This window comes from Triturus cristatus, chromosome 3_2, assembly GCF_964204655.1.
Source record: "Triturus cristatus chromosome 3_2, aTriCri1.1, whole genome shotgun sequence".
Classification (NCBI taxonomy): domain Eukaryota; kingdom Metazoa; phylum Chordata; class Amphibia; order Caudata; family Salamandridae; genus Triturus; species Triturus cristatus.
This window is the reverse complement of record NC_140584.1, coordinates 1102387120-1102414029: the sequence shown is the minus strand read 5'-3', so window position 1 is coordinate 1102414029 and position 26910 is coordinate 1102387120. Positions and strand designations below refer to the sequence as shown.

Below are 26910 nucleotides of genomic sequence, written 5' to 3'. Positions count from 1 at the left end.
TGGGGTGGTGTTAGGGAGGGGCAACCAGCAGAATTTTTTCATTTGTCCACGTTTTTAGTTTTCGGCTTCACAGCGCTTGTGCTGTGCTTGAGAAATCTATTGTTTTTAACATAAACTTAAAAGGGACTTACATCTCGCCTCCTCTCTTTTCTGGCTGCTCATTGGTTCCTATGCATGCCATTTATGTTTCCTCCATTTCTATTGGCTATAGCAAATTTTCCTGCATCTACTAATGTTTTTTTATCGCCTGCTTCTCTTATCAGTTTCCCACCGCCGAAATACTGTTAACATCCACTTTAGTGGAACTATATCTTCAGAAAGTTTTGTCTTTTACTCTTGCAGCATATTTATATAACAATTTATCACCCACAGAGATTAAGGGCCAGATGTACGATGTTTTTTGCATGCACAACGGGCTTGTGAACCTGTTTGCGCATGCAGAAACCATTTATGGGTATGTACAATCCAAAATAGTGAGTCGCAATTCATTTGCGATAGAAAGCGCCACCTCATGTACAAAGGTTTTTCTGCCGCATTTGCGGGAGCAAAACTCTCGTAAATTACTACCCTCTTCAAGAGGGTGGTAATGGGGTCGCAACAGGGATGGGGTCCCCAGGGGACCCCTTCCCCTTTGCGAACACAGGGGAAAACATTTTTGGGGAATCACTAACAGTGTGTTATACACTGTTGTACATCCGAAATAGCGCCTCGCAAATTGCGAGTCGCAAAGTACTCGCAATTGGTGAGGCGCTATTTTGGCCGAGGTACATCTGGCCCACAGTGATTTACATAGTATCACAGGATGTTGCACAGCACTGAGACTCCAATCGGGATCCGAACCTCTTGAGTCAGCAGCTCTAGCTGCTATACCACATCCACTCCTGTGTTATCTGTCAAAGACTCTTTCCTTCTTCTGTACAATGATTGATGAATGCAGCTCTTTATTCATTATAATGGCGAAACCGATGCATTACCAATGCTGGGGTCGTCTTTCTACATGTGCGGCATTCTACAGTACACATAGAAAGAAGGTCACCTGAATTGACCGATTTTGTGCAGAAAGTTGTTCCTTCCTGCACAAAATCAATGCGCCTCACAATGCAGGCACCATTGCACCATGGTGCAAGGATGCCTGCATTGGCGCTTAGCAGCTCATTGTGAGCCAGTGCAGGGGAACAGGACAGGAATGCACCGTATCTCATAGATATGGCGCATTCCTGCCCTTTTGTTTTGACATAGGGCAGTGCAGCCATATTCCTTATGGTGCTGCCCTACATCAAAACCACAAAATGAGGTCCTGAGTTCTCAAAACACTTGAGGGTGCCTACGACAATAGAAAACTGGGCAGCATCTTTTCTAATTTTCACAAGCGTATAAATATCCGGGAAGGTGTATCTCCCTATTAAAATACATGGATGTGATACGTGGGGCACAAGTTTCGGATGGAGAGTATGTCTGAGCACACTATGACGAGGAATTCCGAGCATGAATAGTACGGGCCCCGCAAAGCAAAGTGGGGGGAAAGTGACACTAACTTATTTCACCAGACGATGGAGTCAGTCAAGTTCGTCAAGACGACATACACAGCGAGTGGGCTACCTTTAGTGTATTTGCCCTCTTAGTGTCATCCCACCCTGGGGGGATGGAGGGGTTGAGACCTTGGCAAAAATGCAGGGAGGGACAATGGGGGTGTATTGGGACATTAATAAAGGTTCATGTACAAGAGATTACTATTCATTCTGGCACAAGTGTTCAAAGTGTGCTGCCAGACACCCGCTCGTCCAGTGCTATGGGGTGGAAGGTAGTACACAGGGTACACAGACAGGACAGTGGAATCAATACCAGGGGCTCAACAATGGATTTGCAGCGCATTCAAGCAGCTGCAAACAGGGGGCATAAGGGAATATGGGCAAAGACTCAAATGCCATTTACGGACAAACGGCTTGATGATTGGTTGACGCATTATCATGTCAGAGGGGGCATGAAGTTGTTGAGCGACGGTTTTTTAGCGGGGTATCGCATGGGGTACAGGTGTCCCAAAATCACAAGATGGGTGGAGAAATTGAAATCCATGGTGGCACATTAATAAGTGGAGCGGGAAAAGTTGGCAAAGGAAGTTCGGGAGGGCAGAATGGTGGGCCCGTTTGGACAATGGTCTATGCCCAATTCGATTGTGTTGCCGATCGGGGTGGTGCCAAAAAAAAGGTGTCAATTTTGGTTAATACAGCACTAGTCATGGCCAGAAGGGCGCTCTGTAATGACTTTATCTCAGGGGAGGTTAAGTCGGTCTCATATTCCTCTGTGGATGTGGCTATGGCATTGGTGGAACAGATTGGAAGGGGCGCACTCATGGCGAAGTGTGACATTAAGTCAGCATTCCGGTTGTTGCCAGTGCATCCAGAGGATTTTCAGTTGCTAGGGTCGTAAAATGGCAGCGCATGAAGGTCACGTGTGCTGGAAACCAGGCAAATTGTTGACTGTTTAAAGGGGGCAAATTGTTGGTTTTGCCTTCCGTAGGAATTGCCCAAGTTGCAAATATTTCATCCAGAGCAGGTAGGACTGCTCTTGAACTGGTTGCCATTAGCGACTTACCTAATTGTAAATGTGAGTACTCATCTATAATGAGCATGTGTTCCAGTGGGCAAAAGAAGTTGGCTGCTGTGTTTTGCCATATCCGCTCGGTAGTGGTGACATTTGCAGGGGAAGTGCGAGTGAGTTCCAACGAAGTGCTTGACGGAGGAGGCAGGTGGGCAGTGTTTCTTCCAATAGGCTGTCTAGTTTGGGAAACCTCACTTGGTCACACTCTTTTGATGGTGAAAATCCCCCATGTCCTTTGTAGGCCAGGACTACGATCCATTTTTAGGTCTCGGCTAGCGAAGGCTGCGCTTGCGCAGTCTCGCTCGCGAGATTTAATGACTTGGAGAAGAGGGGCTTGAACCCGCCCCTCTTCTCTCCTCTTCTCCATTGGCTGGCCTCTTATATGCTGGCCAGCCATTGGAGAAGAGGTTTGTCTCGCAAAACAGGCCCCGTTCTTTTCGGATTCGGGGGCGTATTTTTTCAATACTTTTCGCTGGGCGTGTTTTTCTCTCCTCCAGCCAATGGCAAGAGGAGAGAAAAAGAAAAACACGCCCCCGAATCCGAAAACGCCGCTGCCTTTCTCCGAGGCATTTCTGCTTCACCTCGGAGAAAGGCAGTGGTGTGCTTGTTTGTAATCTCCCCTGCTCTGACCTTCCCCGTGTACTTGCTGCCTCTTTACTTTTATGCCAGCTCATCTGCCCTCACACTTTCCAGCCCCACCCGTCCTCCCCTGTTTCCAGGTGTTTATTTTCCCATTTAAAGTCCTGCGTACAGTGAAAGGGGCTGAAGGATCACGCTCGCGCTTTCGCTGCAATACTTCTCTCTGGCACGTGCTTGCGTACTGCTCCCCCTTCTCGCGCAGCTTTGTGCACCTCCCTAAAGGAAAGCGACTAGGCCGTGGCCATTTCGTAGTGCAGTCTTTTCAATAACTAAGACAGACGCGTGAGCAAAGTTAATTCTTAGAACAATCTAAATTAATGTAACCGGACATTGGCTTTTAAAGTAGTATAGCAATCGTCAGCTTGTACCTATTTCTTTTTGTTAATTCACACGTTTTCATTCATTTAAATTTGACTCTCCACAGGCGATAAAAAAGATCCTTATGTTTTTAATGTATTTGCATATTGTATGGTATTTTTTTCCGTTTACTTAAGCGATAGTTGTATTTCAAAGGTGGTCCTACTTCTCTGCAAGAGAAAGTGGCTGTAAGTTGAGCAAGCGAATTAACACGGAGTCTGATCTTCTGTTCCATCAACCTGTTGGGCATTTCGAAATGGCGTATTTTCCTGTAGAATGTGTTGTAACCGGACCACTACGTCAAACAATTCTAGATTTATAGAAATATACAAGCACGAAACTAGAAGGGGGCACCGCTACCAGCATATCGAAGCTGACACTATTCTGCAAATACAGCTTTACTAGCTAGCTTGTCATTATGAACTACGATATAGTTACATATAAGATTCCTATCCCGGGATCTAAATGTTTCTAATGATGGACTAATATTTGTTGTCATAAGAAATCAAAGGACTCAGAGACTCTTAAAGATGGCCGCTGTGTTGCACGGCACTTCCCTGCCGTACCGCCTCTTCGCCATGGTCAGGAGCGCGGCGATCACACAGCTCACTGTCACGCGCCTGGGTGTACTGGTTGCACGCGCCCCCTCATGCACCGGCCCATTGCCCATTGTAACTCTCCACCCCTCCCCCAGCAGCCCGTGAGTACGTCTGCCCCCCTTCCCCAAGGTTCTGGAGGAGGGTGGACTCCCGGACCCACATCGACTCGGCAACCCTGCCCGTCCCCCTCGGCAGACCCCCTCTTCTCCCTCCTGCGCCCCCACCTCGGAACCAATATTCCGGAGAAGAAGCGCCCCCCCGCGGCGCGGAGCGCGGCCCCGGATATGGAGGCGGGAGGAGGGCCCGGTGAGTCCCGGGGGGAAGAGGGACCTCCGACTGGTGAGTGACCCAGAGAACGTTGGGAGGGGGCCACCAGAGGCCAAGGGGAGCTGACTCAAGGAATTGTGGCCTCGGAGGTCATGGGGGACCAACAGACATGGTAATTGCGTGTGTAGTTCGGATTGAAGTGGGTGGTGGGGACTAGCGTGTGGATTTAAGTATATCTTGGAAGGGAAGCTTGGGATCTACAGTAATGCTCCTGATGGGGTCGGGCCCCCGGATGAATGGTACGTATTTAGTGATTGAGATAGTCATGCAAGGCAGTTAACGGAGCGAGGTTTCTGGACTGGGATTGGGGATGGGAGACCTAAGGACAACACTGAAGGGGTACGGATTTTTGGGGAATGGGAGGGCAGATGTGGTGTGAGTTGTGCACAGAACCCGTTCACTTCGTTGTTGCTTCTTGGTGGTCTGTGACTCCTTTTGGCATCGGTCTTGGTGGTGTCTGTGCGTCCACTTGGTTGCTCGTAGTGGCATGTGCCTTCCTTCGGCGCCCTGGTGAAGTGCATGACTCACTTGAGTTGGGTCATGTAAGGATTCTCTCCTGTCCTTGAGGTGTGGTGCCGTGCATTCCTCTCTCCCGGTGTGGATCACAGTATTGTGCGTGCATCCCCTTGGTTTGGGTGTAATGGGCTCGTCTCCTGCTAGCCTTTCCTTGGCTTGTCTCAGCTTGTGATGGATCCTGTTGGCATGCATTCCCTTTATTAAACTTTATCATATCCCTACGCCAGTTTAAAATGTGGAGGGTTCCCCCTCCCCTTCACTTCTTCAGCACCTCCGATCAGCAGCTAATGCTACATTCAAGATAGCGGTGATAACCAGTTCGATGTTCAAATCTCTTGTTCTTGTTGGAAACTCGGAAATATTACTCCCCATAAACTTGTGTACATCTGTTGTCCTCCCACCTTTGACATTCGTTTTTAGCCTTATTTACAAAGATATGGGGGCAGATTTATGTGTGACTTGCGCCTCATTTACGCCGCCGTTGTGTCACTTTTGTGACGCAGCAGCGGCGCAAATCCTGCGCCATGGTGCGGGGTATTTACAACGTGACGCATCTGGGAGATGCGTCACGTTGTAAAGCCCTGCGCCACATGTAGGCGTTCCAGGGCAGGTGGGGGCGTTCCGGCGCAGGAACGCCTCCTAAAAGTGGCTGAGTGAAATCTACAAGATTTCACTCAGTCACTTTTGAGCCCATGCTGCGTCAAAACCCTGCGCCTACTTGAAGCAGGCGTAAGGATTGACGCAGCATTGTGCAGATAGGGCCCCCCAGAGCATTGCTGGAGCTGCGTCGCGCTTGTGACGCAACTCCAGCAATGCGCCACTTTTACGGCTCAGATGCGTGACGCATCTGTACCGTTTTTGCCCCATGGTGCGCCGCATTATAAATGCGGCGCATCCATGGTGGCGGAGCTGGGGCGCAAAATAACTGGCGCATCCCTGCTGATATGCAGGGATGCGTCAGTTATTATAAATATGCCCCATGGTCTCTGGCAGGCTTGCACGAACTCTGAATTGATTACCAAGTGACTCCTGCACTTCCTTTCAGTATCTGGTGCTGGAGATTAAATCCATTACCCATTCAACCTGAATTCGTTTTGTCACCCTATGTGCAAATGCTTGGAATGCAATGCATGCAGTATCTTTTACTTGTCTACATTTTTTTAAAATGTGTGATCTTTTCTTCGCCGTTGTAATTTTAAGGAACTAAAACATAAACTAAAATAATGTCAGGAGCAATGCCAATAGCTCTAACTTTAACAATGCCGAGACCATTGCATTGTAAATGCTTGTTGAAATGGGGATGGGATGAGGAGGCACTTGTCTCGTCGTAAAAGGCTGCACTCTATGATTGGGAATTCATCATTGTCTCTTTGCAGTGCATTCAGTTCTTGTTTGTTTGCGGATGCAGGTTTGCAGGTGCATGATCGAGGTGTCATCAGTTGTCATGTTCGGTTCTCTTTGCCGCCTCTTTCAGAGTCCGATCTTTGCAAGTATGCTTTCTAATGATCTAGAGGGAAAGACAGCGCTGTTGCTTATTTGAAGGTAAGATTTCTGTGTTTTATGTGCAGCGGACTTTCTGTTCTTGTGGTTTTGGAAGAGATGGTGAGACCTGTAGTCGGCGGGGTTGTTGTTGTTGCCTGATTTGTGGACTTTGAAGTAAGTGTATTCTTGCAGGCGAGTTCCCATCTGCATGGAGGCATCTTGGCTTTAGGGTTTACAAAGATGGTTTTGAGTGCTTGGAACGCCGGTATCATGAGAAAGTATTCCCATTACACAAAACGTTGTGGTGTTCCAGGCCCACACAACCGCTTCCGTTCCTGGTTTGTGAGTAGGCTCTTTCAGAGGTTGAGGCTCCTTCCTATGACATTACCCATCTTTGTTGAGACCCTCCTCTTTGTTGGGTTAGCATGGCTCCTAGACTCACCGGGTTGGCATAAGGAGTGAACTCAGTATATAGTGCTGGGGTCAAAGTATGACATGTTCATGGCGCTGCTGACTTGTTTTTAGATGGGTTGGAAGGACGTTTCACGCTTTTGCATCCACTAAATACGCGTCTTGATTTCGTGGTCTTTTAAAGGGTTTCTGTGGTTGAATAATCTTGAATGTAGCTGATACTGTAGCGTTCTATTTCTAAGACTGATTGTAGACTGATATGCACAGTGTATCTCAGTTTAGTGAGGTGATCATGCTGTTCAGGAGTGGTCCTGGGTGGCTCTCCCTCCCATGGCTGTGTTCAGAGTTCACTCATCAATGCACAGGTGAGCTTTCCCTGCGGTATTTATCTTCTGGTCTATTGCCAGTAGCGAGACCTACAGAGTATGGGCAAGTCATTCATCAGTAAGGTTGTTTACTAGTAGTTCTTGTATTTCGATGGTCACTGCTTTCTGTAGATCAAGCATTGTTTTCTGTGGTTTTGGATAACAGGATCTCTGGCCTCATTTATGTGCAAGGATCCATCGGCGCCTTTCATGTTCCCTGGGCGGATGAACAGCTCTGGGATTTGTCTCACCGTGGGTGCTACTCCGTCCATCTTGCATCCTATGATGACAAGTCTGAGCTGTTCAGCCGTTTGGGGGCTCATCAGGCACTTGGGTGTGAATCTCAATCCATTGAACGAATCAAGCTTCTCTTGTGCAATCCTTGGAAGTCCGCTTTGTTTTGAACGTCCCTAAGTGCCGTAATTGTTTGCTGATCCATGTGTAGACCTTCAATCCATTTTCTTCAAGGCAAGTCTTGGTTTCATTCACTTGTATTTGGTCATTTAGTGATGCTTTGCTGTCTGTGATGAATGGGGTTCCATGGTTTCCTATTCTGATTGTTGTAAGTGTATAGCTCTTGTGGGTGGTAAGGGGGGGTCTGTTCATCAGTTACCTTGAATAGATATTCATCACTTTCACAAATATGATGAACATGTGCTGTTGCAAGATTCTTGTGATGTGGCCGGTGTGATTTTGTTGTGGGTTGTGATAAATTACTGGTACTTCTGTCCTGTATTATCCACGCATGGTGATGCGGTTTACTGTCTTTTGATGTCCTTTCCTTGCATCATTTTTTCTTAAACCATTGTACATTTATTCATAATGGTTTTCCTTCCCAATTTTCCAGCATGTTTTGCCCATGATTGCATGTCTCCTAATGCGCACAGTCGTGGCCACCCCACGTTCAGAGTCTTTCGTTTTATGTTGTGTGCATTTGCGGTGGCTTTTGCTGTGATATCTGGAGTGGCATCATCTTCGGAGGAGCTCAGGTTTTTTTTAGCTTGGTTACCTAACAAAGGGGCATATCATCAAGGACCGGCGATAATTATCACTAAGCGCACTTAGCGCTAGGATAATTATCGCAGGGTAACGTGGAATTTTATCCCTGAGGTAGCGTGCTATTAGCAACGCTTATCTCAAAAGCGATAAAATTCCAAGCGCTAACTGCCAAATGTGAGATTATCGCTGGAAATCCAGCCATAATCTCACAATATTTGGCAATAGCTTGCTGATAGGGCAAGGCATACTTAGCCATGATATCCACCCTCCATAGGATATCATGGCTAAGTCAGTCTTGAAGCAGGCGTAAGGAAAGTAGCGATAACAAAGGTTATCGCTACTTTGCCTGTCGCTCTGCAGGTTAGCGTGCCCATTGATAATTGGAGAAATGTGCTTAGCGACATTTCTCCAGTTATGTCAGGGCAGGAACGCCCACTTTGCATCTCATTAGAGATGCAAAGATGGGCGTTGGGGGAAAGGGCGATAATGCAAGGATTCACGCAATAACGTGACCTTGCTGATTAGGCGATAAAATTATCACCGCTTTTTGGCTGAAAATGGCCACAAAAGCGGCGATAATTTTTTATAACCGCCTTGATGATATGGCCCTAGACTCCTTCTCCTTCCTCTGGTTTTAGAGCTTTAATTTTCTTGATCTGGGCTCAAGCCTGGTTCTGTAGTCAAGTTATTTCTTTAATTTCATCCATCTTGAAACACTTTCTCAGGAGGCACCACTGTGTGGACTCTGATTTGCATCCTTCAAAGATTCTGGAGGTTAGAGGCATCTTTATATTGTCAAATTCAAAATACCCCTCAGACGAGCAATGAAATCACTAATTGATTCTTCCTTTTCCTGGGGGTTTGGGTAGAAACTTGATGGTCAGTGTATCCCCCACCGTTTGGTATGTGGTAGTTTGTGACACTGGTAGGTTATTGATGATTAGCCGAAGGTCAGTGAATAGTAGGTTCTTTACAGTGAGAAACATTCGTTTGTCGATCTTTTCCCCAGATTCCTCTACGAGGTATGATGGGCTGTTCTGATGGGCTGAGGAAGGAAGTGGAGCCTTTGGCCAGTTTACATGCACCTACAGGCCTCTGGGGAGAGAATTGTACCTGAATGATGCTAATTTGCAGAAACTCCTTCTCTTTGATGATGCACACCGGCCTATAGGTCTCAGTAGAGCATGTTGTGTAGGGGAGACATTCCGCTAGCTTGGGGTAGCTTCCTCACTTCCCTCACAGTGTTGCTCGCAGTTCTTGTAGTGTGATGCTTTGGGTGTTTGCACACAGCTATATAAGTGGCACTTGGTGGTCCTTTGTTTTTTTCTCGCTGACCCCCCCAAACCCCCCCCCCCCCTCCTCATCACCCTCTGTAGTGTCCACATTCAAGGTGACTGAAAGAACACTACAGCAGCCAGGTGGGCTAAGGAGCTGTCTATTTTTCTTCTCCCAAGCCATAACATATGTGTGTCCCAATCTAGTCTTGCTACTACTGCCCCAGTCTACCCTTTGTTCACATACGTCCCTCTCTTGGTCCACCTTTCTCTCACACCTGGTAAGGGGGTTCCTCCTGCCCTGATTGCAGCATCTTGTGGTCAGCCGGGGCACTGACAGGCCTGCTGTTTCTGTCTCTTCTGACCCCATCACATCAGCTCAAATGAAACATTACACACAGATATGTAATTAAGTTGGTCTTTGAGAAACCCCCATAGAGAGGGTTGGTGCCCGGATATAACTGGCCGCACCTAGGATGGAATTCCAGTTGAATCAATTCTATAATGTATTTTGAGCTACTCTTCTTTAGATCATTTTGTTTGCACCTTTAGAGATGTGCTTTTTTCCCCTTGATTCCCAGCCACTCAAACATTCCGTACGCAACATCAAGTTAGGCATGGAGAGTGAAGAGAAGGAGGAGTCGTCTGGTCTCAAATTTAGAGTAACTGATTCACTGATTGACCAGAGTTCATAACTTACATTAACTCTTTAACAAAACTGTGTTAACTTTTCACATAGGAAAATATGAGGTTAACCCAAATCAATGTTTAGCTCAACGTAAACAGGTTTGCAACAGTGCTGAGACTACGACTGTCACTTTACATTCCTTATCCACAAATACGCGTCACCAGGCAGGCAACGTAGTGCAGTTCTGCCTGGTCACAATGGATACTCACGGTATGTTGGGGTGACTGGCATCTTAACATGTGGCGTGCCCCTGCTTTAGAGGGGAACAGTGTATCCCCTCACATCCTCACTCTCTGGTGGCTAGCCACGTATCTCATCATAAAATCTATAAGTGTGATTGATGAACAGATGATGTTCACAGAAATTATTGGTCCATAGTTCACTGTCAATCCCCTCCACGAACCAGTCTGAATTTGCCTTCTCGGTAATATCTTTCTTGGACAATGCTAATGTTCTCAGTTCAATGAAAGCGTCTTCTCCTCTTACTGATCCTATTCTACCTCAGGTTATTAGGAAAATATGCCCCTTCTTCTATTATCATGATTAATAAAGCATTCTGAAACTTACCATTAACACACCTCTTTCTAAAACCTTATGATGATGGGCAGGCTACAGTCCTCAATCAACTAACAGCCAACCGACCTTGCAGAAGACAGTGGTCAAATAAAATAATCAATTCCTACAAAGCTGTGAGATGATGGACGATCTAGTATGAGCCTAAGGTCTTACATTTTGTCAGCAACTACTCTATAGTCAGGGAGATTTTTGCTATGTCCTTAAATTGTAATTTTTTGCTTCGCTGAGGTCAGTGGATAGCTTCGACCTCTGGGGTCACGTGGCTATGTTTCTGTTGGTTTGGAAATGCTGTAGCAGCCCATCTGCTACTACCAAGGTTGCTAGATTCGAGTTTACCTCTTCCAAGTCCTGAAACATACCACAAGGATGAGTTTTCTTCCTGGTAGTGTTCCACCTCTAAGCAGAGTCCCTTAGATACTTCTTTGCCTATCACTATACTGAAGACTCCCATCAATATGTGAAAACCTGATTATTTCAGCAGTAATGGTCCTCACCCCCTGCACAGGTCAAATTCACCATAATATTTCTATTGTGGTGCATAGCTCACAAGATTCAACTACCAGGGAAGCCCTTCGGGAAACAAACGTGTATATATGGAGAGAAGCACTCAAATTCACATCTGACCATTAATCATTTTATAACATGAGACATGTGGGATCATTTCAATTCACAAGGAATCCATCCCAAAAATTACAACTCCGGGCTGTTGTAAAAATGTATAATCATATTCTTCCAGTTTACCTTTTCGCTTTTCAATATCAGTAGGTCAGCCCAGACAACATTTGTCAACCTTAAAAGGACTTCATCAGGGATCAATTCAGCATAAGATCATTGTTTTCATCAACACGAGCCTTCCTAATGGCATTGTCCCATGTTAGATATTATCAGCTATACAGATATTGGATTTCCACACACTATATCACCTAACTCTGGTCATTTGCACTCTGGCCTGTGAGCCACTCCTCTTCACTAAAGTCGACTAGTGTCGCACTTTCAATCTGAGAATAATTAAGAATTTGAAACGAGTGGTTTTGGAAATTGGGTTACTGGCTCAGGTGGGTAAAACCCCAATTCTTGTCAGGGTAAAACACAAGCAAACCCCAGAATAACCTATGCTTAACCCTCTGGTAGCTTGGAACATAAGCAGTCAGGCTTAACTTAGAGGCAATGTGTAAAGTGCTTATACAGCCCTTCAAACAGTAATAAAGTGAAAACACAACACTAGAAAAATGTGTCGAGGTGGTTGAAGCCTTTTCTGTCTCTTCGGATCTGATCCGGAAGCCACCCAGCCCTTGGAGTCACTCTGGTGGTCCTGGGTTCAATATGCAGGTCAAGTCCTTCTCACTCAGTAGGCAGGGTAGCAGAGTAGCAGTCCTTCTTGCAGAGCAGCAAAGCAATCTTTCTGAGTCTTCCACAGGCCCAGAGGTGTACTGAAAATATGGGTCTGAGGGTCCAACATTTATACCAGATGCTCACTTGCAGTATGAGGAGGTTCTGGAGGTTTCCATCCCAAGAGGTGTCTGGAATATCCTGCCACCGTGCCTTATACCCAGCTTGTCGGAGGACACAAAAGACTAATGGCAAACCCTTTGTGAGCATTCTAAGGCAGAGGCTTTGTGGTGTAAATGTGTGGTAGGTGACAGTTCCTCCACTCAATCAAGTCAGATATGACACATCCTGCCAACACCTATGGCCTCTATGTATCTCTGTCTGTGAACAATGCACAAAGACCAGCTGCCAGCTACACCTAATCATGTGACTCAGGATACAGACTGTAGGCACTAGACGGTTAGGACAAGAAAATGCCAACTTTCTAAATGTGGTGGTAAACTCACAGGCTTAGGCCCTTAATCAGTAAGGCTAGGCCCTATTTAAACTAAAAAAAACATCACTAGTGCAATACCGATATCACTCCACACCATCCCTCAAAACTGTGACCATACAACGCAATTAACATGATCACCATTTATTTATTATTTTTTTATTAAAAATACCTTTTTGGGGGGTATAACATTCTCATGTTTTGAATATTTGTCAATACACAGACTCTAATAACACAAAAAATATACAACAGGAAAAAATAACAAAATATAAACAAAAGAATATGAAAAAACATGACACCATTAAATACAAATGTTTCTCAAGCCCAGGTTCAGTTTTATGATACTTTCCCTAGGAGCTTTCATTATTAGCTAGTATTTTCAGTTCCGTATTATAAAGGCCCTATCCAAACAGTGTCCATACTGAGCTCAGGGAGAAATCTAATACACATCAAGATTGTGTTAGTTCTGACCTCCAGTAATACCCCATTTGAAATGCACTTGCTTGGTAGATGAAAACAGTTGACGAGTTGCGAACCCTTCTTTTTATTTGTAGGGTTCTCCTCAGGACTCCGAACACTAGCGCACTCTTTAGTCCACTGTATCCGATTTTCAATTCAACCTTACACCAATGTGAATGTGATGTAATAGGGTATCCTCTTACAGTTATTGTGCTCTGTAGAGATCTGGCTTACCCAGACTCCAACCCAGAACATGACCAATGGTCACCGCACAAAGTAAGAGCAAGTTATTCTTGCAACAGAAACATTACACTGAAGAGATGCTCATGTCATAATCCTGGTACACTGTACATTGCCTTTTTTTGATGAAAATGACGGTGGAGTAGACCATACTGTCTTAATGCTACTGAGTGGTATACAAACCAAGACCTGACATCCACAATGTCCCTCTGGAAGAGCCTGATTATATGGATGTTTGTGGACAGCTCTTGTCTGAGAGATGGAAGAGGGATTTTGACAGCCGTCTACGCTGTTTGCTTCTTAGAAGGTGTAGTGGAAGCCTCCAGTTTGCGCAATGTAACCTCTCAAAAGGTGGCAGAACTGATTGCTCTTACTAGACCTTGTTGTATTTCGGACAACTTTAGAGTCACCTTCTACACTGACAGTCAATACGGGTTTTGGTGTGGTTCACGAGTTGGGACAGTTGCGGTCCTAGTGGGGTTTTATGACCTTGTGTGGCTATATTCCATAATGGGAAATATTTTATTGAGCCTTCGGATGCACTGCACATTCTGGCTGAAGTAGTTGTAGTGAAATGTACAGCACACAAGACTGGGAACTATTTTGTTTTACAGCTGGCAACTGCTATGCAGATTAAATTGCCATATATTGTGCTCTTGGAACTGGTGTCTTCCATGGAGAATTTTCAAATGAATCCGAATATGTCATGGTGATGAGCGCTTTGTTGTCTGCTGCTGAAACTTGAAAAGAGGTGAACAAGTTTCAGGACGAAGTACCTAAATTTGAGTAGGAGAGATTGATAAATCAGAGTGTACTACAAATGAGAATGAGGTTTGGGTTTCTGTTGATGGTTGCACTGTGACGCTTGCAGAATGCTGCCCCCCGTGGCACGTTACTTCCACGGTACTACCCACATAGGTCGAGACACTATGGTTCATCTCTTCTGTGCTCACTGTTTCAATCCTAGGTTCCTTGTAGGTAGACTGAGTTGTATAACACATGGGTAATTTGCCAACAGGTATGCAGCAGTCCTTAACAGCCACATAGGAAGATCAGAAAGTCCAATCAACCGTATGCAGCTTTACGTTGTCGAGATGTCTGTGCATAATGGGCTCATCTACATTTTGATAGTGATTTGTCTCTTTTCCTGGTGGGGGGAGGCATACCTAACTAGGAGGAATGACAGTCTCACTGCAGCCAAACTTTTTCTCAAAGAGTTGATCCCTCATTTTTGGATCCTGGTTTCTCTAGAATTAGATCGTGGCAGTCACTTCAAGAATGAGGTGATGAAAGTTTTGTGGGTAGCATTTGAGGTGGACCAGAGGTTTTAGTGTAATTACTGCCTGAAGCATCTGGCATTGTGGAGCAGATAAATGGGATGTTGAAATCCCACCTGGCAAAGGTGTGTGCGTACACATCTTTAAAGTGGCCTGACACCCTTCACGTGGTGGTGATGAGTTTGAGAAGCATTCCGGATTGGATGACAAGTCTGTCCCCCATGAGACCCTCATGGTCAGAGCCAAGAGGCTCCCTGCTGTGCTTGCAATTGTACTAGCAAATACTACATATGACATGGTTCTTGACTACTGCAAAGGCCTGGCTGACGTTGTGCATTCTGTCTCTCATCAGGTTGAATTGCAACTTCCCTTCTGAAGCAGATGCAGTGCCATGACATCAGTCCTCCTGACTACTAAGTTTTGGTGAAGAAACATGTGTGGAAGTTGTGACTGGTATCCCAGATGGCGTGACCTCTAGCAGGTGATTTTGAGCACAAACACAGCTGTTAAATGTGGAGGTCTTTGGAACCTGGATTTGTACCTCATATACTCAGAGAGTGAGACAAGGTAGAGAAGAAGTGGTGAAATTCACTACTGAGGCTTCCATGCAAAATTCAAAGCAACTAAAGAGCTCAGATGGAGGAGATGAAGAGTGTGCACAGGTGTCTCAAGGTGAACTCGTGACACAAGGGCTTGCGGTGAATGAGCCACAAGTAGCTACAGTGACTCAAACTTAAGAATATGTAAGCACAGATTCTGAGCTTGGAGAACGTACAAGTGGTGTGAGGGGGCCAAGAAACAGCATAGAGAGACTGAGAATTTCTGTGTTTGAAGAATGCATTCCAGATGTCATTAACGAAGAGACAAAGACCAGGTAGCAAACTGACACTAAAAGTCAGCAGTCGGGAGATCAAATGAAACACTGGAGCCTAGTCAAAGGTGCTCAGCTCTTGAATGGAAATACTTTCCCAAATGTGAAGCTGACTTGAGGATACATGAGATTTGGGACCACTAGACTGTTATTTAGAAACCTCCATGATCCAAGCTGCCACATTCATGACTGGCTGAATTTTAATTTTCACAAAATTAAAATCAATTGACACATTTGAATGAATTAACTTTTACATTAATTTTGTGATGACTTTTGGAGTTTTGCATGAATGAGAAGACGCCTACAGACTGGTTTGTGCTATTTTGAACATTACCTTTTGTCCTTTTCTGAGCAAGAAAAAATGGTGATTCTTTCACAAAATCAGTGTAGAAATATACTAGTCATAGTGTTGATAATTTCTATGATAAACGTATTCATAGGTCTGCAGAACCAGATATAGGTTGTTGCATGGTCATTCACAGTTATTAGTTACTAAGAATGTTACAGAGTCATTTATCTCCCAACGTCTGTTGATGACGGCATTAGTTATCATCATATCCCACTCCCTACCTATAATCTGCAGTATAATCACTACCTTGTGTTACAGGCAAGGTACGTTTGGCTATTATTTGCTCAAATGTTAACATACCTATGCAAAGGATCCCTATGTTTGGAGGGCTGCATCTGTATGACACAATTGCACAGGAGCCCGAATAGGGACTCTTTCTGGTGATACACCGATATTTTACAATAAAGGAATTTGAGGTAAGGAACAAACAGATTGTAAATGAGTTGGCAAATAGCAAAACTACTAGTTGGGAAAAAGAACAGGAGTTAAAGATCGCAGGAGTTTATCCTAAATTGAGTCTGGATCTGGAGAAGGAGGGGAGTTATGTTTCATAAGACAAATAAATGGATTACAAATCTATTAGAGATGGGATGGAGTAAGTGTGTACAAGGAGTTGAGGTCAAAAGCAAATTTGTTTCAGGTGGAAGGGAGCCTGCAGTCCCTGGAGTCTATTACATATATGTGGCAAATGCTTATTTTTGATTGCCTTCAAACTTGACAGAAAGTTCTTAAACGGGCTAAGTGTTTCCAAAGATGTCTCATGTAGATCAGATAAAACGCATCAGTAAAGGCCCTCACGGAAGATTTGTTTCTTAGTGCACCACATTTAGCAGATAGCATTTTTGGGGCCTTAATTTCCTAAATAGGTTTGTTTTCGAATAATGGGAAAATTAGAAAGCTATCCACTTTAGTTGAGAGGCTGGTAGCTGACACCTCAGGAGCATTAAATGCTATATATTCAGAGTTAGTGGCCAGGAGAATCTTCGTTCTTCAGCACCAGCCTGATTTCCATATTTTGCTTCCAAAAGAAAGCAGAGTTTGCAAAGTTTTACGTGTTCAACAATGTTGCACTTACGTGCCAGGTAACAGCAATTAACTCAATAGGTAAGTGAAGAATATCATAAATATGTCGAAAGATCTACAGGGGTTGGAAGAGACAGATGCGTGGTAAGCAATTAGAAAGATTTTTCTGCTGCGGGCAAAAGGCTAAGTGGGCTTGGCAGTGAGCCTTTAGGTACGACATTGAGACCTATATTCATAATTGGAGTCTGTGTGATTGGTTTGTTCCTGATAATGAAGGGATTTAAGTTGAGGAAGAAAGAGAAAGGTTCAGATAAGAAAGGTGGAAAGATACCATCTGACAGTAAGGGAGTGAAAAGAAAGAGGGAAGAAATACAGTAGGAAGAGATGCAGTGTTTTGTCTATTATGAGTTGAAAGAGTTGGAGGGAACTAGAAGTAAGCTTTAGCAGACAGCAAACTGTTTCTGAAACTTGGCATGAAGGAAAATGGTAAATATTTTGAGTGATAGCTCCAGAGCCATCAGAAAGGGGAATTCGTGATGGAATGTTACTCTAATTTATTTTGCTTGAATAAAACTTTAATCTGTAACATTTATAATAATTTTTTTAAGGAGGTGTTTGTAGCAAGTTTGTATTGTTTGCACATTATTTTACACCTAAATTAAATACACTGAGCAAATCACCTGTTTTTGATTAGCTTAAAGTTAGCCATGTGCACTTAAGGTTGACATGAGTGGGCCTAGACACCTCACTCCATTGTATTCCTTGTTAGCTTACATTTTATAATTTTTTTATCCAACTAGTTTGGATGATGATTCCCATCACCTGCCTAGGATGAGAGGACAGGAGTTGAATACTCCTTTGTGTGATATTGTGAAGGCCATGTAGATGGAAGAAGTTGGCATTGTATTACTTGCGAGAATGAGGTTGACACTGAGAACACTGGGTTTTGATGGGTTCCTACCTGATGGGAACCGGCGACATGTCTCATTTTGGATGTGATTTCATGTTTTTAACTGTATGAAGCTTGTTAGTCAGTTAGATCACTTGCTACTGTCCAACCTAGCAGGCAGACGTCCTTTCCTTTCTCTTAAGATCAATGTTCTTTATTTTCCTGTTTCTAGAATTACCCTATAGAGCAGTCATACTCAAATTACTGCCAGGCGGCCGAATAGGGCCTGACTGGCCTTTAAATGTGCCACCTGTTCAACAGCAGCACTGGTCTTGACTCATCACAAAGATACAAAAAGTTGATAAATAAACAGTAAAGCATTTATTGAAGTTTTCTCTTTAGCTCTGCCCCTGTGTAGGGAAACTTAACGCTTCGCAATCAATAGGGCGATTGCTGTAAATCGTCTTATATTTTTCTTCAAAGGCTGGGCTTACCCCAGCAATGCCATCAATGGTGCAGGATGCAAGGTGTGTTCAACCATCAGGGACAACCACCGAAATACCTCCCCCCAGTATGCCAGAATAGGACCACAGTTCCAGGCAAAGTGCGAGAAATCAGCATTAGCAGTGCACCTAGGTACATACATGCGGAGTATTAGCATCCATCTTGGCTAGTAAACCTGGGGTTACGTATGCCCGGTGTAAGTACTTAAAATGTAGAAGTTTCTGGCGATGATTATTAGATATGTATCGTGTCAGTCAGTCAATGGTATATCTGAGTCCTGCTCCCAGGTCTTGCATGCCTTAACTCCGGACGGAGAGTCAGAGATAAATGACATAGTCGGGAAACCAAGTGTGTTCCGTCTGGTGAAGTTATGATCATCGTAAGTGGGGGAAAGTCAGTTGGTTCCGCTGTCGCATCCGGGAGCTCCCCGATCAGGGAGCAGCGGATTCTGTGTATGAGGAATTTGTCCATGTATGATGCATCACCCCAAGTGATGAGTCTCTCTATACTACGCAGTCATTGATCCTTAAACAAGTCACCCACCTCCCGCAGGCCGAGTTTGGTCAATGTATGCTTAGTGAGAGTTTCTGTTGTAGGGGGCAGCTAGGGGTTATCAGCCAGCGGTATGTGTGCCGAATATAGAAACTCAGCTTGCAATTAATGTCGCAATTTGGACCACGCCCAGCACGCTGTTGGCAATGTCTGAATTTCGGTGGGTCACTGAGGTAGGGCCTGCGGTAACAATGCTGACAAAAGATTTTGGTATATCTGTGATCATTATGGCTTCAAGTACTGGAGCTGGGCGTCCGGGAAGCATTTAATTAAAGGTTAATGTTAAATAAATAAAGGTAAAAGAAAAGAAGTAACTAGGGTGTTCCGCACAGCTTACATTTAGAAATACCTTTATTTTTAAAGACGTCTTGCAGCAAAAGTGTAAAAATATGATGAAGTCTGTTCAAAATTGAAAAAGTGTATATCATTAACAGGCAAAACCGTTTCACCTTAGCACATCAGATTTGATCAGTGCATTGAGAAGTATTTTTTTTTTAAAAAAGGGATTGTTTTCAAACATGAATTTAGAAACTTTCATTCTCTCCCCCCACCCTGACGGTAAAGCCAGTAGTGAAATGAGAGGCAAGTCAGTTGTTATGTGCACTATTTGGGTAGCCTGGGGTTATATTATGCAATGTCAACATTATGGTTCATTAAATCAAACACATGAAAAGGTTATGTACAGCATACATCCTGAAGTCATCTATTGGGAGATCCTGATAAGTGATAATGAAAAAGGAGGGAAAGTAAAATAAAACAATTGCCTAGGATCACACAATTTAGTCAAGTGGAGTAGCTGGATTTAATCCCAAGGTTTTAGTTTTACAACGTCCAATTCAGACACTAGATGTACATGCTTCACTTCCCCGACACCCACCCCACTGCCAATACCCCCCAAACTCTGAGCACCACCCTGCTGGCATCAATGCTCTGTCACATTACAGGCCCAACGTTATGGCCCCTGGGAAAAGGTTTGTGAGTACCCATGCTCTAAAGGAAGTACATAGCTTGTCATTCTAATCTGAACCTTTATTTGGCTCTTCTTTCAATGCTATATTTGCGGGCGCCTTCTGCTTTAGAATTTCCCAATTTAGCCACAACCTTAGTTTGATAATTAGGTAGTTTACTTTATCAAAATAGGACTTTGCATTGATTTGCATATGTTGACCTTCACAAAGGAATATTCACAGCTACTAGCTTCACTTACTTGGATCATATTCAAGAATGTCATATTCAGGTGAAAACTTGATTTATGACTAATTCATTTGATTTGAGATTGTGACTTTACTAATTTGCTAATAAACCTTTATTATTTGCAGACGTATTTCTCTCTTTCGTTACCGTGAGGCAAGATGTGCTTCACTGTCATTGCAATATTATTGAATTTGTGATTTCAGCCCTCAGTTCGAGAAAAAGGTCCTTTTGAGTGTGCACAGCAGAGTTCTGAGATTGCACCAAAAATGCATGGTGCATATACCATCCTTATCTATCCCACTATCACCATTATGGCTGATAATATGTAAGTTTGAGACAATGCCTTTAGGAACACACTTGTTGAAGTAGACAATTAATGATGCTATGCTGAATTGATCCATGAAGAAGGCCTTTTAAAGGATGAAACGCGCTGGCTGGGCTGATGCATACTGATATTGAAAAGTGAAAAAAGGTAAATGGAAGAATACAATTATATATTTTTACAACAGCCTGGAATTGTAATTTATTGGATGGACTCCTTGTGAATAGAAATAATCTCATACCATCATGAACAGTTTAAAGAACAATTCATTTGAATGTTTTAAAATAATGAATGATCAGATATGAATTTGAGTGCTTCTCTATAGATTTAGATAACGGAAAACCTCATCAGTCAAAACATCCATCATTTAAAAGGGTGCATCGCTCAATACATATTTGTTTAGCACAAACTGTAAGGTTAAGCCAACAAAGTTGTGATTACTACACATTTCTAACAAGCCCAACTCTATGACCTGCTCCAGAAAATTAACCTTGATGGTTTCATGCCAAACACTCTGACGGTGCGAAATCCTCTGTTTCAAAACTTACATTGTAAAGATCACCCAAAGAGCCTAGAAGCCGGGTATAGTGGCTTAGTGGACTAATGTGTCCTCTGTAGGGGTCTGTGTTCAACCTCATGGTCACAGGTTCAAATCACGGTGGGTCCCCTCAGTCTTTCATCCTACTAAGGCTGATAAAATGAGTACCATTAAACATCTGTTATTCAGCGCCAAGACACCCTTGGGTGAACATGCACTTTACAACTACACCTGTTATGGTACCAGTTATCTCTTCTCTTAAAATAAAGCCAACGCTTTTGGACGAACATTTAGAAACACCTATCATACACTGGGGGGCAGATTTGCAAGCCCCTTGCATTGCCAGTGCGTCGCTTTTTGTGACACACCAGCAGTGCATTTTTCTGCCCCATATTTACAAGCACAAGCAAAGCCACCCTGCGTGGTTTTTCCTGTCCTTGTAAATACAGCCCCTTTACACGCAGCACTTTGCGTGAAAGGGGCGTTCCATGGGTGTTGCTGTGGGTGTTCCCACGCAACACCCATGGAACGAGACACATTTCCAGATTTACAAGAAATCGTAAATCTGGAAATGCATCTGAATGCTACGCCTCCCCAGGGAGGCGCAACGAGGAGAAATGTACTCATTTCTCTTCGTTTTTTCCCCCTCTTTCTAGAACGAGGAACTAACCTCTAATGATTGTTTATGTACAGGAAGGTGTCCCTTTCTGCACATAAACAATCCTTTAAATAAAGACGTTTTACAAGTTCCTTGTGTGCTAATGCAGCACACATAGAAGCTGTAAAACGTCATTTCTGATTGTTTATGGCAGGAAGGGAACCCTTCCAGCACATGAACAATCATCCGCGTGACGCAGGCATCCTTGCCTGCGTCGGAACATGGCAGCAGTTTGTATGCCAGCGCAGGGGGAAGCACAGAGATGCGACATATTGTTGTAAATATGTTGCATCCCTGTGCTTCCAAACTAACGCAGCGCAGAAAAATGACTTGCCGCACCACGCTGTTTTAGTTTATTGTAAATCTGCCCCTGGGTCTTTTAACAGGAAGGGGGTAATGCATGACTCCCCAGCACCCCCAGCTCAACATTAGCCCCTCAGATGAGCATTCTTCAGTCTTCCTCATCAAAGGACTGAGGAAATGCGACCACGTCACCACCATCCAGATCTGTGCAGATCTGTAGAAATGTCACAACTTAGTACATCATGAGAAGGCTGCAAAAACCAAGGCACTACCATGCCTGCCAAGAAACCTTGCATTATATTGACAAGTCTGCAATAGAAGAAGTCAAAATATCGCCATGTTTGAAGATTAGAAGTGTAAAAGGAAAAGACATGGGGTAGATGTTTTGTATACACTCCAGATATAGATAGATAGTTAGGTAGATAGATAGATAGATAGATAGATAGATAGATAGATAGATAGATAGATAGATAGATAGATAGATAGATAGATAGATAGATAGATAGATAGATAGATAGATAGATTCAAACCAGCGCTGCTTGCATCGTGAAATATTGCAGGCCTGTGCACACACTAGAATTACAGTGCTTATTGCAAAATGGTTTGTAACTTTCACACGGCTGGTAAATGAATTGGAACCTAGGGGTTAGTGGGACCACGGCCGGAGCATTCGCCACCAAGTACTTGTACTAGGAGTACAGATGAGATAATTAAACATCTATTCTGGACACCACGCAAATGATTGTATTTACTAAGTAGGAAGTGTTCACCTCCATTATATCGTCAGTAGACGATCTTCGCTATCCATCCACCAGCCGGGACGGAATTAAAACGGGCAGAGAGGAGCGCTTCATTTCTATACTATCCATCCACCAGCCGGGACGGAATTACAACCGGCAGGGAGGAGCGCTTCATTTCTATACTATCCATCCACCAGCCGGGACGGAATTACAACCGGCAGGGAGGAGCCCTTCATTTCTATACTATCCATCCACCAGCCGGGACGGAATTACACCCGGCAGAGAGGAGCGCTTCATTTCTATACTATCCATCCACCAGCCGGGACGGAAGTACAACCGGCAGGGAGGAACGCTTCATTTCTATACTATCCATCCACCAGCCGGGACGGAATTACACCCGGCAGAGAGGAGCGCTTCATTTCTATACTATCCATCCACCAGCCGGGACGGAATTACAACCGGCAGGGAGGAGCGCTTCATTTCTATACTATCCATCCACCAGCCGGGACGGAATTACAACCATTAGGGAGGAGCGCTTCATTTCTATACTATCCATCCACCAGCCGGGACGGAATTACAACCGGCAGAGAGGAGCGCTTCATTTCTATACTATCCATCCACCAGCCAGGACGGAATTACAACCGGCAGGGAGGAGCGCTTCATTTCTATACCATCCATCCACCAGCCGGGACGGAATTACAACCGGCAGGGAGGAGCGCTTTATTTCTATACTATCCATCCACCAGCCGGGACGGAATTACACCCGGCAGGGAGGAGCGCTTCATTTCTATACTATCCATCCACCAGCCGGGACGGAATTACAACCGGCAGAGAGGAGCGCTTCATTTCTATACTATCCATCCACCAGCCAGGACGGAATTACAACCGGCAGGGAGGAGCGCTTCATTTCTATACTATCCATCCACCAGCCAGGACGGAATTACAACCGGTAGGGAGGAGCGCTTCATTTCTATACTATCCATCCACCAGCTGGGACGGAATTACAACCGGCAGAGATGAGCGCTTCATTTCTATACTATCCATCCACCAGCCAGGACGGAATTACAACCGGCAGGGAGGAGCGCTTCATTTCTATACTATCCATCCACCAGCCGGGATGGAATTACACCCGGCAGAGAGGAGCGCTTCATTTCTATACTATCCATCCACCAGCCGGGACGGAATTACAACCGGCAGGGAGGAACGCTTCATTTCTATACTATCCATCCACCAGCCGGGACGGAATTACACCCGGCAGAGAGGAGCGCTTCATTTCTATACTATCCATCCACCAGCCGGGACGGAATTACAACCGGCAGAGAGGAGCGCTTCATTTCTATACTATCCATCCACCAGCCAGGACGGAATTACAACCGGCAGGGAGGAGCGCTTCATTTCTATACCATCCATCCACCAGCCGGGACGGAATTACAACCGGCAGGGAGGAGCGCTTTATTTCTATACTATCCATCCACCAGCCGGGACGGAATTACACCCGGCAGGGAGGAGCGCTTCATTTCTATACTATCCATCCACCAGCCGGGACGGAATTACAACCGGCAGAGAGGAGCGCTTCATTTCTATACTATCCATCCACCAGCCAGGACGGAATTACAACCGGCAGGGAGGAGCGCTTCATTTCTATACTATCCATCCACCAGCCGGGACGGAATTACAACCGGCAGGGAGGAACGCTTTATTTCTATACTATCCATCCACCAGCCGGGACGGAATTACACCCGGCAGAGAGGAGCGCTTCATTTCTATACTATCCATCCACCAGCCGGGACGGAATTACACCCGGCAGAGAGGAGCGCTTCATTTCTATACTATCCATCCACCAGCCGGGACGGAATTACACGCGGCAGAGAGGAGCGCTTCATTTCTATACTATTCATCCACCAGCCGGGATGGAATTACACCCGGCAGAGAGGAGCGCTTCATTTGTATACTATCCATCCACCAGCCGGGACGGAATTACACCCGGCAGAGAGGAGCGCTTTACTTCTATACTATCCATCCACCAGCCGGGACGGAATTACACCCGGCAGAGAGGAGCGCTTCATTTCTATACTATCCATCCACCAGCCGGGACGGAATTACACCCGGCAGAGAGGAGCGCTTCATTTCTATACTATCCATCCACCAGCCGGGACGGAATTACACCCGGCAGAGAGGAGCGCTTCATTTCTATACTATCCATCCACCAGCCGGGACGGAATTACACCCGGCAGAGAGGAGCGCTTCATTTCTATACTATCCATCCACCAGCCGGGACGGAATTACACCCGTTAGAGAGGAGCGCTTTACTTCTATACTATCCATCTACCAGCCGGGGCGGAATTACAACCGGCAGAGAGGAGCGCTTCATTTCTATACTATCCATCCACCACCCGGGACGGAATTACAACCGGCAGGGAGGAGCGCTTCATTTCTATACTATCCATCCACCAGCCGGGACGGAATTACACCCGGCAGAGAGGAGCGCTTCATTTCTATACTATCCATCCACCAGCCGGGACGGAATTACAACCGGCAGGGAGGAGCGCTTCATTTCTATACTATCCATCCACCAGCCGGGACGGAATTACAACCGTTAGGGAGGAGCGCTTCATTTCTATACTATCCATCCACCAGCCGGGACGGAATTACAACCGGCAGAGAGGAGCGCTTCATTTCTATACTATCCATCCACCAGCCGGGACGGAATTACAACCGTTAGGGAGGAGCGCTTCATTTCTATACTATCCATCCACCAGCCGGGACGGAATTACACCCGGCAGAGAGGAGCGCTTTACTTCTATACTATCCATCCACCAGCCGGGACGGAATTACAACCGGCGGGGAGGAGCACATTATATCTATTCGTTGTCAGAAGCCCTGAAGAAGTCGTGGGGTACTTCCCCTGACGAAACACGTGATGGCTGGGCAGCTGTTCGGATTAAAGAAGAACAATACATTTACGATTGCACTGTTTTAAGTTTTTTGCATAATTCGTAGTACTCTCGAGTCTGTGAAAGTTACAAACCATGTTGCAATAAGCACTGTAATTCTAGTGTGTGCTCAGGCCTGCGATATTCATTTGCCGCCCTTAGGGTCAATGTCTAGGAGGGACTAAGGGCTCTCCCTCACCTGTTTGCACTGCTTCACTTGTTATCAAACTTACTCGTACGCATACTTGATTGGCGCCAATCCTGCCACACCTAAGAGACCCTCCCTTGTGTTTGTTGCATGGTGGCATCATAGTGCGCCCAAACGCGGAGATGAACCTGCGCGCAATCCGCTCTTTAAATTCGATTTAGCTTATCTACCTTTTAAAAAGGTTTCAGTCTAGGCTCCTTGCATTCAGCGGCGGCAAGGTTTCCTATCACTCAGTCAAGATATTCTTGTGTTTACAAATAAGATTGACACAAACTCAAAAGCCCCCAGCCCAACACCAACTGAGAGATAACTGTGACAATACATTTTCAATTTGCATTGAAATGTTTACTATTGAACTATTCTACGCTATGAAAGTACATAGAAATGCATGTATTTACGCTCACCTGAAGGGTGCTTGCTGCGTCCACGCCAAGGAACCCAAGCAGTGTTCTTCTCCGAGTGAGAACACGCAGTTTTCCCCTGTAATGTTTTCCACTTCCAATGCAGCCCTCACCATGAAGCAATCCCTGTGATGAAATGTTCTGCTGCGTCCGCAGCTTCTCCAACACCCGTGGAGTATTCAAACACACTCCTAATGTTCTCTTCCTGATATTTTCTCAGAATCCCCCCCAACCCTCTTGAGACCTCGTCTGCTGGCACCAGGCCGCTGGCCCCGCGCGCTCGGACACCAAGGGCCTCTTTGTGCGCGAGCTTTTCCATTCACGACTCCTGCCGCGAGCGTCAAACTTCAGAGTGAGACCGGCCCAGCTCTTGGACCGAGCAAAGATGTGGGTGTGGAAAAAGGGACTGAGACCACAAATTTAATCTTGGCTTCATTCTCTCTTTAAAAGTCTTTTTCATGCAAATAGGCGCTCCCGAACCCTTATGCTTGCACCATAGAAACACTTGCACAATGTTTTCGCAAATTGTGACTCGGCGTTCAAGAATGTGAATGGATTTACCAAAGAGCATTTTGTACAGCTTGTCCTTGCTGTAAGAGCATCTCGTGACTGGAAAGAGATCAATAAAAACAAGCACTGGCAAATCCAATAGGTTTTGCCTTTATAATGTGAGTTCCCAGCTGCATACCTGCCAACTTACAAATATATGTAACCATGTGAAAAGGAGGCGGGACCTTGGAGGGGTAAGGCACTCTTACCCCATCCCCAAAATTCCCCACCTTCTCCCTCCCAAAAA

The 26910-nt window shown here is 45.1% G+C and overlaps 1 protein-coding gene across 1 annotated transcript in view; it reads right to left on the bottom strand.

The window, feature by feature from the left end:
- SLC13A5 (solute carrier family 13 member 5) overlaps positions 1-26501 on the bottom strand; it is a 321734-nt gene extending 295233 nt beyond the window's left edge. Inside the window, exon 1 of the mRNA XM_085649894.1 lies at positions 26118-26501. The gene's annotated coding sequence lies outside the window, so the exon portion shown is untranslated. The remainder of the gene's footprint in view (positions 1-26117) is intronic.
- Positions 26502-26910: the final 409 nt, after the last annotated feature.